This window comes from Pristis pectinata, chromosome 9 (assembly GCF_009764475.1).
Source record: "Pristis pectinata isolate sPriPec2 chromosome 9, sPriPec2.1.pri, whole genome shotgun sequence".
Lineage (NCBI taxonomy): Eukaryota > Metazoa > Chordata > Chondrichthyes > Rhinopristiformes > Pristidae > Pristis > Pristis pectinata.
Genome location: NC_067413.1, coordinates 91,304,916 through 91,320,842, shown reverse-complemented (window position 1 = coordinate 91,320,842; position 15,927 = coordinate 91,304,916). Strand labels below are relative to the sequence as shown.

The 15,927-nt window shown below is 40.9% G+C and overlaps 1 protein-coding gene across 1 annotated transcript in view; it reads left to right on the top strand.

Annotated features, from left to right (window-relative positions):
• csmd3b (CUB and Sushi multiple domains 3b) overlaps nt 1-15,927 on the top strand; it is a 1,392,611-nt gene that overhangs the window by 778,652 nt on the left and 598,032 nt on the right.

Below are 15,927 nucleotides of genomic sequence, written 5' to 3'. Positions count from 1 at the left end.
AAACCTCATTGCTGACCATCCTGGTTGCTCCCCTGATATAGCCGCCACATCTGCTCTTTGTGCACTTGACACCACTTGAAAATTTATGACAGACATCTGCATTATCATTTGTCTGCAGAGTTGTCTGGAATATGTTAAACACCATCAGGTCAAAATTGCTCTCTGTTCAGGGATCTACCTGTAATGCAAATATATCACCCAGCTTTTCACGACCAACTTTTCTTCGTTATCAACTTAAACCTTTCTCTCCTCTTCTAGCTTCCCTTGTGTGAGGATATTATGGCCGCCTTCATCAATAATATTGGGACCATCTGATGGGTTGCCTCTCTCTATTCCTTGCCTTTACACCCAGCCTTCCACTGTTTCATCTACGTCCAGCTAGGAACTTATGTTTTTCTCTAGTTTCTCTACAATTTTGCACCATCCGGTCTGTCAGAAGCACTGCCTGCTTTCTCAAGAAATGCAGACCATTTAACTTCTCCTCTTGCCCCCATTCTTGCTGATCTGTTTCAAATTTATTGTTTAGCAAAATGTTCCTCAAAAACAAAACATAATAGAATTTCAGTCCTTGGAAATGACTGCATCATCCTTGGGCATCTTATAGGCTCCAAACTTCTTGAACGTATTTTGCTTCCCAAATCTGTGCCCCTTTTCCCGCAATTCCATGGGATGACCTGTCCAATCGAGCTTTCAACTTTGCCACACTGATGGAACTGACATAATCAGAATTTGAAACATTATCTTTGTGGCTGTAATTGTGTTGCAATACCTTGCTCCAACACCTACCCTTGTTTTTAGTTGAATGCAACTCCTTAACCTTGCTTCTATCCTTATCTATCCATCTGTGAGAAGAGAATCTCCCACAGTCACCTAATTTCTATCTGCATGCTACCCTTCAATTATGTTATCTGAAAACACTTTGCCACGTTCCACATGTGCCCAAGCAACATGAGCTCTCCACGATCTTTCTTGACCTCTTACTGCCTCTGAATTGCCAAGCAAATATTTTTGCCCTATTAAAAATATAAATTTCTTGCCTCACCACTTACTTTAATGTTCTTTCCTGGCCAATGGCTGAGGAAGAAGAGGACTATTTGCAGCCTTAATTTTCCATTAAATCTTCACTTCAGCTTCGTCCCTCACATTGTGTCTTTTCCCAAAACCACCGGCTTCAACATGATGCCTTTCTTTGCCTTTGTCTCTGCCTCAGTCTATGCACTGCAGACTCCATCTTTCATATCTTTGTACCTTATAATGCTGTATTGGCTGATTTCCATCTTCCAATGTCCAAACACTTAATTTCAGCCAGATCACTGTTGTCTCTTATCCAATCTCAAAACAAGTCTGTATTATCAGTCATCCATCATACCTGCACTTGGCAACCAGCAATGCCTTGAATTTCAATTTGCAACCTCATGTTCAAATCTCTCTCTTGTGCTGCCATTGTAGGACAAATACTCCCCCTGCCGCAGTGATCTCACCCCACCCCGCATCTCTCCCCCATATGGCTCCCACACTCCCCTGCATCTATCGCCTGTCAAGGCACAAAGAATTTATAGCTGATTGATTTATCTAATATTCCTTTTTTAATATAATCTGTTAATGTTGGGATGATCCACATATGAGTGTGAACGTGAAAGAGAATTTACCTAATTTATGACTTTAAAACTTTAAACTGAACAGTTGAATAGCACTTCCCTGTAACTGTGACACTTTACTCTGTACTCTGTTATTGTTTTTACCTGTACTACCTCAAAACACTCTGTACTACCCCAATGCCCTGTGTAATGAATTGATCTGTACGAATGGTATGCAAGACGAGTTTTTCACTGTAGCTTGGTACAAGTGACAATAATAAACCAATGCCAATACCAATAACATACCGTAAGTAATATATGAGCCTTTTTTACTTGGTAAGTAGGTGGGAGGAAGGAAATCCTCGACTCCAAGAGGGACAAACTCTTTTTGACGTACATCTGGAAAAGTGAAGGGTTTTTGATCTGAAGCATTGGCTCTGTTTCTCTCTCCATGGATGCTGCCTGACCTGCTGAGTTCTTCCACCATTTTCTGCTTTTGTGTCCAGATAAGGATGTTTCACAGTAGTTGACAGAATTAGTACTGCAGTACTTTTTTTATTTGTTGACAGTAATTTCATTGTTTGTAAATTTACTGGATTTGTTAAGTTGTCTTAATATAGATTAGGGCCCATTTCGTTTCCACTGTGGGCACTTTGTGTGGTGCTAAAAGGCCGAAAAATGTCTTTTGTACTTTCAGTTACGGTAAAAAGAATATATTCTTGAGCACCAAACAGACAAATTAACTCTTGAACCTTCATGACATAGCATAACCTTTTACATGCGCAAGTATCTGAAGTTTCCTCAGTTGCATCTGACTCCAAGGCCCAAATATAACTAAATGTTTGTCCTGTTAGAATTCTTACACAATAATAGAATTCCCCATGTATTCAGCAAAACAATTTTCTTCCAATTATTTTCACATTTCCTTTCCAGCTTCCTCTTCCCACGTTCCTACCTCCCTCCCTACCCCCAACCCCCTGCCCCCACCATCAATTCTGGAGTCCAATGTATGACGTGTTTTTGCTTTCCCCTTCCGTTTGGGAATAGCAGAACTGTTATCTCCAGTCCCTTCTGAAAACTATGAACCCACGACTGGTTACCTGATATTGTTAAGTTCAATATTAAGTCCGAAAGGCAACAACGTGGCCAGACAGAAGATGTGGTGTCACTCCTCAAGCTGATGTCGGGCATTATTGGTGCATTTCTGGAGACCAAAGATAGAGAGGTTGGAGTGTGATGGAGAATTAAAGTGGAAACTCAGGGAATAGAATTGAGTCTCTGTTTCAATTTAGTTTTTTCACTCTCTTCTGTATCGAACTACCAATTTTTAAAAAAAAATCTTGAAAGCTTTGGTCTACACTCTATCACAGACATTTCCTTTGTTCTCATCACCCTGAACTTAAAAAGACACTTATTTTCTCACTTTTCCGGCTCTGATGAAAGATCCTTGACCTGATACATTTGCCCTTTTCTTTCCCATCTGCTGATTGACGTGCTGAGTGCTTTCAATATTTTCTGGTTTTTGTTTTGGATTTCCATATATGAAGTTTTTTTTTGTTCTTTTTAATACTTTCTATCGAATATAGTTTTCAATCTTCAATTTAAATGTCTCCAAATCTGGACAACTACCTTGAAAGAAATTGCATTCATCAAGCCTAACATAATACCTCTCCATTTGGCATGTTGTCAAACTTTGTCTGATGACACCCCTATGAACAGCCTTGGGACATTTTGTTACCTAAAAATTACCAGATAGAACCTCATTGTTGCTGGTAAAAGAATTCTTGGTATTGGTATTGGTTTATTATTGTCATTTGTGCTGAGGTACAGTGAAAAGCTTGTCTTACAAACCGATCGTACAGGTAAATTCATTACACAGTGCAGTTACGTTGAGTTAGTACAGAGTCCATTGATGTAGTACAGGTAAAAACAATAACAGTACAGAGTAAAGTGTCACAGCTACAGAGAAAATGCAGTGCAATAAGGTGCAAGGTCACAACAAGGTAAATCGTGCGGTCATAGTGCATCTCATTGTATAAGGGAACCGTCCAATAGTCTTATCACAGTGGGGTAGAAGCTGTCCTTAAGTTTGGTGGTACGTGCCCTCAGGCTTCTGTATCTTCTACCCAATGGAAGAGAAGAGAAGAGAGAATGTCCCAGGTGGGTGGGGTCTTTGATTATGCCAGCTGCTTCACCAAGACAACAAGAGGTAAAGACAGAGTCCATGGAGGGGAGACTGGTGTCCGTGATGCTCTGGGCTGTGTCCACAACTCTCTGCAGCTTCTTGCGGTCCTGAACAGAGCAGTTGCCGTACCAAGCCGTGATACATCCAGATAGGATGCTTTCTATGGTGCATCTGTAAAAGTTGGTGAGAGTCAAAGAGGACAAACCAAATTTCTTTAGCCTCCTGAGGAAGTAGAGGCACTAGTGAGCTTTCTTGGCCGTGGCATCTACATGATTTGACCAGGATTTTGTTTCCAACCTTCTTTAAGTGAGAGGTTTCTCCTAATTTCCTCACTGGTGTTTATGTTTATGCCCACCAATTCTGGATTTCCCACAGCTGTGAAAATCACTTCTACATTTAGCACGGTAGTGTAGTGGTTAGCGTAATGCTATTACAGCACCAGTGACCCGGGTTCAATTCCGGACGCTGTCTGTAAGGAGTTTGTACGTTCTCCCCGTGTCTGTGTAGGTTTCTTCTGGGTGCTCCGGTTTCCTCCCACATTCCAAAGACATACAGGTTAGGAAGTTGTGGGCATGCTATGTTGACGCTGGAAGCATGGCGACACTTGCGGGATGCCCCCAGAACACTCTGCGCAAAAGATGCATTTCACTGTGTGTTTCAATGTACATGTGACCAATAAAGGTCCCTTAAGGATACCTTACCTTAAATTATTATATCATTTCATAATTTAAATGTCTTTTATAAGGTTAATTCATTAAGTGCAGACTCCCAGCCTATCTTTCCTGACCATGCAACAGTCTCCCATTCCATCCCAGCCATTTCCACCCCCTACCAGTGATTCTCTGCAGTGGCTGTTTCTTCCTTGTGATCCTCTCTTCTGCTCTTGTTATTCTCACTCACCCACTCAACTCCAACCCCTGATTCTCTCCTCTAATCCTGTGATAACTGACTTCCTTTGTGCACTGTATTCTTTACAATGGTGTGAGCTTGTGGGTGAAAGGCCTCCATTGAGTTCCTGATTGTTAACCCTCCTTTGCTTTTCCATTCTGCAAGTTTGTTAACATTGACTTGTATTTTGTTAAGGTCCTCCTTACTGTTAATTTTAACTTCCAATTTGCTTCCATCCTCAAACTTTGATTCTGTGCAGTTGATTTGTAGTTCCAAATCATTTACATCATTTTTCATCAATAGTGATCCCAGCACTACTTCGTTGCTTCTGCCAGTCTGAGTAATCATCTTAACTATCAGTATTTTCTTGGGTGGGGATGTGAGGAGGGTGGGTAGCTTGTTATTCATTCTGCTTTTTCCCCAGTGGTACCTTCCAAGCTGGTGGTCAACGTGAACTATTTTAGAAGGTCAATGTTTAGTGTATCGGGCCAGTTTTATTGGCCTGATGTTCCAACTTCCAGTGGTGTGGTGCAAGAGAAAGCAACACCTCCACTGGTGCATTGAGGATGGTCATCTCCCAAATAACTGTCAAAGCTTTGACAGCTGAGAAAACCTCACCCCAAATTTTGCCAACAAAGCTGAGGGATTTTTAACAGTATTTAGATGGCTCTGGCATTCAGATACATTTAAAATCTATAAAAACTGAATATATTTTTTGAAATATTAATTCTGAAGTTAACCAAAAACATACAGAAATAGATTAAAAAATTAAAGCAGAGAAAGCAAAATTAATTAACTTCTGTTTTGTCTCCTAAACCAGAGAGATTATTGAGATTATTATGATTCACACTCACTGATAATAATGGAGTCTTGGATCCTTCAAAGACAATTCCTCTGCTTAATGCTGGGGAATCTTTGCAAGACTGTGATGCATTGAGTGGACCTACTATTTTCTGCTTTGAATATATCTCTTCATTTCTTCAGAGTTCAAATCTATTTTGAAATCCAGGAGGTATCTCGTTATCCTTTTGACCTCTTACTGACAAAGCTTATTTTGTTTCACATCCTTTATGCAGTCAGATAGTGTAAAAATGAGAATGTAACAAGGAATTATTGGTTGCAATATGTTCCCACTGCCTAGAATGTGAAAAGGAATTGCTTTTCTCAAGATTATGTACTTCAGGGAAGATCACTCATCTTGCCCCTTTACCACTAGCTCCGGAGTCCCCAAGGGATCTATGTACAGTCAACTTTTTTCTTTATCTGCAAACTATTCCCCGGTGATGTTATCTGCGCATGAGATATAGATATTTATTTATTAGTCACATGTACATTGAAACACACAGTAAAATGAGTCTTTTCGAGTTACTGAGAATATGCTGGGGGCAGCCCGCAAGTGTCACCACTCTTCCGGCGCCAACATAGCATGCCCACAACTTCCTAACCCGTATGTCTTTGGAATGTGGGAGGAAACCGGAGCACCCAGAGGAAACCCACGCAGACATGGGGAGAACGTACAAACTCCTTACAGACAAAGACGGGATAGTGGAGGTTAGTTTCCATATGAAGGCTGAAAAATTTCAGCTCAGCTCTTTTTTCTCACTGCATCTTTGTTGTAAAAACTGGTTATCCAATGTATGCTCCTTGACACAAAGCATTTTTCTCCGGTCTTTGGATTGAGCAAAGGAATCCTCTTCAGCTGCTTCCACTTCCGTCCTTCTCCAGCCATACTTAGTTTGAACCAAACTATCTGCACTCTCTTTACCTTTTTTTGGCACTGAAATGAGCCTCCAACCCTGAAATGACTCCATGACAAAGACCTGATTCTCCTTCCCCCAACCGTGCTTATAACTTCATTTTCTGTTTCGTGCCTTTGTCATCTCCAAGCTCAACTGGTTGAATGAGCTTGGTTACCCTTCCCTTCTCCTTCTATGAATCTAAGATCATGTAAACCTCTTTGTAGGAGAGTTCTCAAAAATATTGACACTGAGCGATTTAAGGATTACTAGGACAGCTGACCAAAATCCTGCTATTTTGCTCTAAGCAAGTGAGTGTGCAAATATTTGTTCTAAAACTTGTGTATGAGGAAGACCCTCTGTAGTAGCAGCATAAAGAATCCTGCTCATTGTTCCATATTCACTGCAGAAAAAAGTGAGCAGGATTCTGTCTGCCGTCATTAACATATGTTTGTTCAGATGACAGTTGCGTTGGGCTTTGTTGTGGTATTTGTCTGGTTGATAAACTTACCACCACATAGTCTTGGCTCAAAACTGCTGGAAGTAGTGCTGGAGGGCAATAGGTTGCATTCCTACACAGGTTCCCATGTCTTTCTCAACAGAGAGATAAAACCAGAAAATTAAAAAGAAAACTGGAAGAGATCACTTAGATCTTTGTATTATTTTGGAGCACGTTATCAACAGTCCAATATCTAAGTAACATTAAAATACAATGAACTGGTGAAATGCTTAATAGGTACACTACAGAATAAAGTGAACCATAATCTATCAATAATTCCTAATCCGACAAATGTGTCCCAGTGGGATTTGGGAAGGGAATTGCAATTGCCCTCTACGTGTGCTATTTAATATTCCAGTTGGCCAATTCAGGAAAGTGAATGGACAAGTTTGCATGTATTTTAACCATTTTAACTGTCCTCCAAACCTTGTTTCTATTTTGTTCAGGGACATTGGTATTGGTATTGGTTAATTATTGTCACTTGTATCGAGGTACAGTGAAAAACTTGTCTTGCATACCGGTCGTACAGGTCAGTTCATTACAGAGTGCAGTTACGTTGAGTTAGTACAGAGTGCATTGATGTAGTACAGGTAAAAACAATAACAGTACAGAATAAAGTGTCACAGCTACAGAGAAAGTGCAGTGCAATAAGGTGCAAGGTCACAACAAGGTAGATAGTGAAGTCATAGTCCATCTCATTGTATAAGGGAACCGTTCAATAGTCTTATCACAGTGGCATAGAAGCTGTCCTTAAGCCTGGTGGTATGTGCCCTCAGGCTCCTGTATCTTCTACCTGATGGAAGAGGAGAGAAGATTGAATGTCCTGGGTGGGTGGGGTCTTTGTTTATGATGGCTGCTTCACCAAGACAACGAGAGGTAAAGTCCAAGGAGGGGAGGCTGGTGTCTGTGATGCGCTGGGCTGTGTCCACAACTCTCTGCAGCTTCTTGCAGTCCAGGGCAGAGCAGTTGCCGCACCAAGCCATGATACATCCAGATAGGATGCTTTCTGTGGTGCATCGGTAAAAGTTGGTGAGAGTCAAAGGGGACATGCCAAATTTCTTTAGCCTCCTGAGGAAGTAGAGGCGCTGGTGAGCTTTCTTGGCCGTGGCATCTATGTGATTTGACCAGGACAGGCTGTTGGTGATGTCCACTCCCAGGAACTTGAAGCTCTCAACCCTCTTGACCTCAGCACCGTTGATGTAGACAGGTGCATGCACGCCGCCCCCTTTCCTGAAGTCAATGACCAGCCCTTTTGTTTTGTTGACGTTGAGGGGAAGGTTGAACATGCAGTCAATGTAGGCGGGTGAGGACAGCAAAGAAACTAACCAAATATACTGTGCAAGAGAATGCATGATGTGCTGCCGCAGTTGATGAGGAAGTTGGTAATAAAGGGAATTGAGGGCTGGTTTAGGAATGATTTCAGAGAGCCTCATCCATTTGGTGTAAATATTGGGAACCTTAAAGATGGAAATCATGGCCACTATCTTTTCTGATGCATTGCTGGCAACAAAGAATGACTGTTTTTGGTTTTGGTATTGGTTTATTATTGTCACTTGTACTGAGGTACAGTGAAAAACTTGTCTTGCATACCGATCGCACAGGTCAGTTCATTACACAGTGCATTGAGGCAGTACAAAGTGCGTTGAGGTAATACAGGGTTAAAAACAATAACAGAATACAGAGTAAAGTGTCACAGCTACAGGGAAGTGCATTGCAGGTAGACAATAAGGTGCAAGGTCATAACAAGGTAGATGGTGAGGTCAAGAGTTCATCTCATCATATAAAGGAACCGTTCAATAGTCTTATCACTGTGGGATAGAAGCCGTCCTTGAACCTGGTGGCATGTGCCCTCGGGCTCCTGTATCTTCTGCCTGATGGGAGAGGAGAGAAGAGAGAATGACCCGGGTGGGTGGGGTCTTTGATTATGCTGGCTGCTTCACCAAGGCAGTAAGAGGTATAGACAGATGCTAACTTAGGAAATGACCCCGATGTCTAGGATTGCTGAAAGTATGGTTGTGGTACCGTAATTAAAACAGAATGGGCAAAGTCTTGGTGATGGATGACATGGATATTGATTCTTCTAAGTTCTTTATTCAATTCAATTTGTATAACACCTTCTGGTGGCCTTTACAAAATGTCTTGAAGTGTTTTATAACCCATAAAGTACTCTTTGAAGGGTTGTCGCTGTTGTAATGTAGAAAAAACAACAGAGAATTTGTGCATTAATAGCTCACACGAACAACAATGTGATAATACTGGGTGCAGTCAGTTCCTTAAGCAAAGAGGGCTGGGCGAAACACATGGTTATTTATGATATAGTGCATGGGCAGAGAGTGGTGCAATCAAGAATATGCAGAGTCAATGGCATTATAGCAAAAAATAATAAATCAGATATTCATAAATCAAGAACTGTTTGTAGTTTTAAGAGATATGTAGGTTGGCAGAAAATGGAGACAAAAAACCCAGGTTATCTTTTGGATGGGAGATGAAGCATTCTTCACGACTAGTAAACTGATGCTATCAAATGTATTTGGCAGTCCTGGTGAATTTAACCAGGAAAGAAACTGAATGCGAGTAATTAAAATGAAATTGGAGACTTAAATGATCAATTCTCAACCCTTATCAGAAAATTTAGGTGGCAAGCATACACGTATGAAGTTGGTAGTTTTTAAATTTATGTATTTAATTTACCAAGCATTAATTTCTTATCTAATTCAGAGAAATACTGTTCAGATAGCAACAGGCAAGACATGTCAAGTCACTCTGTGTAATGTCCAGCAGCTGTGTTGCAGCAAGCAGTGATTAACTCAGTGTTAGAGGAACGTTTCAGAAGGCCTTCGATAAAGTGCCAAATCAGAGATTGTTGAACTAAATTAGGCTGCAGTTTTAGGGGTGATCTTCTGGCACAGACTGAAGATTGGTTAATGGACAAAAAGCTGAAAGGAGGAATAAATGGATAATTTTCGGTTTGGGAGGCTATGAAGTTGTGACCAGTGAGGTTCTGCAGGTGCTGGAGTCCACTGTTCACAATACATGTCAATGATTAGGATAAGGGAATCAGATGTACCACAGCCAAGTTGGCAGATGCAACAAAGATAGCAGTAGTGTGGGCTGTGGAGGCTCAGACAATGTTTATTTCAAGACTGAGATTGAAAGATTTTTAGATATGAAGGGAATCAAGAGATAGGGGTTAGTGCCAGGAAAGTGTCACTGAAATAAAAGGTCAGCCATGATCTTACTCAATGCCAGAACAGTGAATGGTCTACTCCTTCTCCTATTTCCATTTTATGCTCTATGTTATAAATTTACAGATGGCATCACTGCTTTGGCGGGGATGTCAGGGAACCGAATTTAAAATGTTGCTGCTGATACTATTCAGACTACTTTGCATTACTAGGAGATGATGCAATGTATATTTCAAACCTCTTGTGTTCCAAGCACATTCAAAAAGTTCTGGTAAAACTTCAACAACTTATGTAGGACTATGCCCATCTATAATGTTTAGGAAAAGCAATCTGGTCACTTTGCTGTGATGTTTCAGAGAATATGCTTGGGTGTGTTATAGCATCCACATCCCTGTTGCTTGGAGTCATATAACACAGAACAGACCCTTTGGCAGTATCCTTCTGTTGTGACTGTGACTGAGTCACTGGAGACTGGAAGTTGATAGATATAAAAAGGTCTTTACTCATCACAAGCAGGCATTCTCTTGCAGACTCTCTCAGTAGAATTTCCTTGAACTCAAAGTACATCAAGCGTTTATACTCTTAAGAACAAAGATAACAGCAGGTGATTCAATACAATTTCAATAGCTACAATGACAGAATGTACTTCAATATTTTAGTGCCAACAAATGGTTCCATTGAAGTACATATTTACGGTGGGAGTACATCATAACTGACAAGACACCTCTGAATGTTCAAACAACTTTGCTGGGATGAAGTAATTCACACGGATGATCTAAACACTTCTGAGGACAGAGAACCTGAGCACCCAAAATTAGTTTTGTGAGGGCTGACTCTGGGTGCACAAATATCCCAATTATTGTTGGACAGAGTAAATATGCCTCTGACCACGATTGATGTGCCAAGTGACAAAATCAATCTGGTCTGGGAACTGTCCCTGATCTCATTCACAATGGTGCAAAATAACTGAGGCTGAAAGGTGTCTGATGCCTGGTTTGATGTAGGCCAATTAACATCACCCCATTGTCGTATGTTTGGTCAATGCATGAGAATGTCTCATGGTCATCTCAATTTATGAACCATCTCTCTTGAGCAGCCTGCCTCCTGCTGTGGGCCAATAGCCTGTGCCCTGTATAGGGTACTGTTTGATTACATTGCTGTCCTTTTAATTTTAAAACTGATTGCTGCTTGTAGTTTACATTTGAACCACTTATTTTTTGAAGACTGGTTCCTGTTTGTATTGATGCCAAATATTCACATAATTCCTGAAAGATATCCAACCTCTAACAATCATGAACACTTGTATAAACTTTGTTACCTTTTCAAAAAATTCAATTCAATTGGTCAGATAGGATCTTCCCTTACAAAACTATGCAGTTTCTCTTTGTTTTTCCAAGTTTAGATTAATCCTCCCTCAGAACCTTTCCAGGTAACTTCCCTACTACCAACATTGGATTCACAGGCCTATAATTACCTGGCTTGTCCCTGCTGCCTTCGTGAATTCAGGTACCACATTTGCTGTCCTCCAGTCTTCTGCTGCCCCATCTGTGTCCTGCAAAGATTTAAAGATCTATGTGGGAGTTCCAACAACTTCCTGCTTTGCTTCCCATAATCTGCAATACATCTCATCAGGCCTTGGGGATTTATCCACCTTTGAACCTACTAAGATATCTAATACCTTTTTTTAAATGGTAAATTGCTCCAGAATTTCATTGTACTCCAATGACAACGTCCTTCCCAGTGAATACAGGTAATTATCCATTTAAGACCTCATCTATGTTCCTATGTATAGGTTGCCACTTTGGCCACAAATGGACTTTCCCCTTTCACTGGTTACCCTCTGGGCCTTTTTAAACACTTTTGGATTTTTCTTAATCTTGTCCACCAGTGATATTTCATGCCCACTCTGGGTCCTCCTAACTTCTTCTTAAATAATCCCTTCCACTTTCTGTATACCTGTCGGGCCTCTCCTGTTTTCAGTTTGCTGTATGTGCTGTAAGCTTCCTTTTTGTTATCCTACCTTCTATATCCCTTGACATCCAGGTTTCCCTAGACTTGTTGAATTTACCTTTTACCCTAATCTGTTGTCCCTGAACCCCTACTCTCTCAGTTTTCAATGATTCCCACTTATCAGCTGCAAGTAACTGCTCTTGGTTTGCTTTTGCCAGACCCTGTCTTATGGCGTTGAAATCAGTCTTCCCCAATTCGGGATCTTAATTTCTAGTCCATTCTTATCTGTTTCCATAACAACCCTTAAAACTTACAGAATTATGATCACTATCTTCAAAATGCTGTCCGACAGACACTCCAGCTACTTACCCATTACATTTTCTGAAGTTAGGTACAATACTACCCATTCTTGAGTCAGATTATCTAACATACTGGCTCAGAAAGTACTCCTGGACACAATTATAAACTTCTGCATCCTTTTAGGTCTTTTACACCAAGGTTATTCCAGTCAATTTTGAAATCCCTTACCATTATAACCCCATTATCCTTAAATCTTTTTTGTGATTTGCCTGTATATCTGCTCCTCTATCTCCCTCTGATTATTTGGAGCCTTATTACAGCAAAGTATTGTTCCTTTTTTGTTCCTAAGTTCAACTTTTATGACCTCATTTGGAGAGACATCATGTATATCCTCTCACTTCCCTCATTACTTAATTAATATTGCAATGTCATCTCTTTTACATATCACCCCCTCCCACCACCTACCTCCCCAAAAACTGTCATACCTGAAGATTCCATATGTTGGAAAGATGAGTTGCCAGTCCTGCCTTTCTTTCAACCATTTCTCTGTGATAGCAACAGTCCCATTTTCCCAGGTGCTATCAATATTCTCAGTTCATTTGCCTCATTCATTAGATCCTTGCATTGAAAATGATGTGTTTTAGCCATGCATTCTTCCCATGTGCCTTTTGATGCGTCATGTCTGCTCTGCCTAATGAATTGACTGAGTTTTCCTTCTGTATTTGATTCTAACCCCCCCCCCACCCCATGTATATCTGATCTGTGTTCCATTCCCCTGCCAAATTTATTTAAACCCTACCTATATCTCCAGCAAACCTCCTTACAAAGGTATTCTAGTTCACCTGCAACCTATCCAGCTTATTCAGATTCCACCATCCCCAGAAACAATCCCAATGATCCTTACCAGGGTGCTGCCTGGATTGGAGAGCATGTCTTATGAGGATAGGTTGAGTGAGCTCGGGCTTTTCTTTTTGGAGAGAAGGAGGATGAGAGGTGACTTGATAGAGGTGTACAAGATGATGAGACATAGATCGAGTGGACAGTCAGAGCCTTTTTCCCAGGGCGAAAATGGCTAACACGAGGGGGCATAATTTTAAGGTGATTGGAGGAAGATACAAGGGGGATGTCAAGGGTAAGTTTTTTACACAGAGAGTAGTGGGAGTGTGGAATGCACTACCGGCAGAGGTTGTGGGGACAGGTACATTGGGGACATTTAAGAGACTCTTAGATAAACACATGAATGATAGAGAATCGAGGGCTATGTGGGAGGGAAGGGTTAAATAGATCTTAGAGCAGGATAAAATGTTGGCACAACATTGTGGGCCAAAGGGCCTGTACTGTGCTGTAATATTCTATGTTCAATCTAAAGCCTGCCCTTGCACACCATCTTTGCAACCACATATTCATATAATCAGTCCGCCAATTCTTTTACTTGCTCACATGTGACCCTTGAAGTCTGAGTCCACCATATAATTGAATTATAAGAAAGTGAAAATATTCACTGACCACCTATTTGGCTCACACCGCTGTCATACTATCATAGTGAATCAGAAGTTTTTTCAGTAGTTTTGAAGACCAGTTTTACTGAGTTCCAAGGTTTATTTAATTACTTGAATTTAAATTTCCTACCTGCCATTGAGGGATTAAAACTCATGTCTCTGGATTAATGGTCAGAACTATAGTTGGTCATCTACAATACTACTGAAATTGGTTCAGTCACCCGTGGGTTGAAATAGGTGGATTTGAAGGAGTCCTGCAGACACAATGAAGTGATTAAGGATCAAAGGTATCAAAAAGAATTGTGAATTGCAGTGCCAAGATAGACTGCTGCCATTGCTGGAATGAGGAGAGAAAGGAAGGACATTTTCATTTAGACATAAAGATCAGAGGGGATTCTGCAGACAGAGGATTGGCGTTTACTCAAATGCTCAGAAATAATGGGAAGGATTTGCACAAAGAATAGATGATTGGTGAATGAGAATAAATAAGTACAGGCAACTCCTACATTATGACAGCTGGAGTAATGGAAATTTGCCCTTGCAGATTTCACAAATTTGCCCAAAAATATGACATATGGAATAAAATTCGCACTCATGTAACTTATCTGAAAAATGTCAATAAATAAAAACATTTTTTTTTACTCGTATTTCATGATACGCGGACAAATGCTGTGGCTTTGTGTGATGGAAAATCATGATACAGACTGTTTTATAGGAATGCAACACCCCCATTATGTGGCGGTTGCCTGTCATAGAATACAGCTATAGAAGCTTTGGTTGAATTTTAATCCATGTAGGTGTGTAAGAGAGGATAATTCAAAATATTTTAAAATATTGAGTCTTGAAATGATGAAAAGGAAAGAACCAGCAGAACAGATACTGTCAATCCATGAGTTACTTCCATTGCTGCAAGGCATAAGGCTGGGCAGCACAGAGGTGAGAGTCTGAAGGGGATTATTGGTTGTGGAGTAAAGAAGCAGGTGGCCTTTAGCTGCCCAAATGTTACTGGAGTGAGATAGTGACTTGGTAGAGAAGAGCGTAGTCTAATCTCATTGAGGATTATCCAACCAGATCTATTGATGCCATTTTAGTAATCTAAAGTATTCAATACCAAGCAATCTAATTTCTAGGTCCTGCTCTTTTTTTCCTCCAGAAGTAAGCCCACGGCTGCACTAACCCGCTAAATGCTTCATTGGCACAGTTGCAAAGTAAATATGATGCTGTTCCAGCAAAGGTGCGGTTATCTGTACAAAGCAAGTGTCTGGTCTGATCTTTGGATGCTGACATCTGATCTGGGAAATACGCCTGATGGAACATTCTGATTGGAGCTCCAGATCTCAATCCAAAATGGCAGAAGTGTTCATTGCAGAATCCTACCATTTTCATGATGATTTTGGAATCTGTTGTTCTTACTGGCTACATTTTTCCAACCAATGGGATTGTTTTTAACTGCATGGGTGAATAAGGATTGGGAAATCAAGAGAAACCGCATGACCAGACTCTCTTCCTCATGCTCACAGTGCTAAATTTTCCAGGTGCTAAATGGTTCTCTCCAAGATCTTCAATGAATACACAATATTGGTGAAGCTACATGGGGAGGATAGTGTAAAATGTTGGCCCCTTATTTATGAAAGAATAAACTAGAATTAGTAGCAGTCCAGAGGATATTCACTAAGCTAATTCCTGGGATCAGGGGTTTGTCCTCTCACAAATGGCAAGGTTATTAATGTACCAGAGAAAGCATCCTATCAGGATGCATCACGGCTTGGTACGGCAACTGCTCTGCCCAGGACTGCAAGAAACTGCAGAGAGTTGTGGACACAGCCCAGCACATCATGGAAACCAACTTCCCCTCCACGGACTCTGTCTTTACCTCTCACTGCCTTGGTGAAGCAGCCAGCATAATCAAAGACCCCACCCACCTGGCTCATTCTCCCTTCTCCCCTCTCCCATCAGGCAGAAGACACAGGAGCCTGAGGGCACATACCACTAGGCTCAAGGACAGCTTCTATCCAACTGTTATAAAACAGTTCTCTTAAACGATGAGATGGACTCTTGACCTCACAACCTACCTTGTTATGACCTTGCACTTTATTGTCTACCTGCAA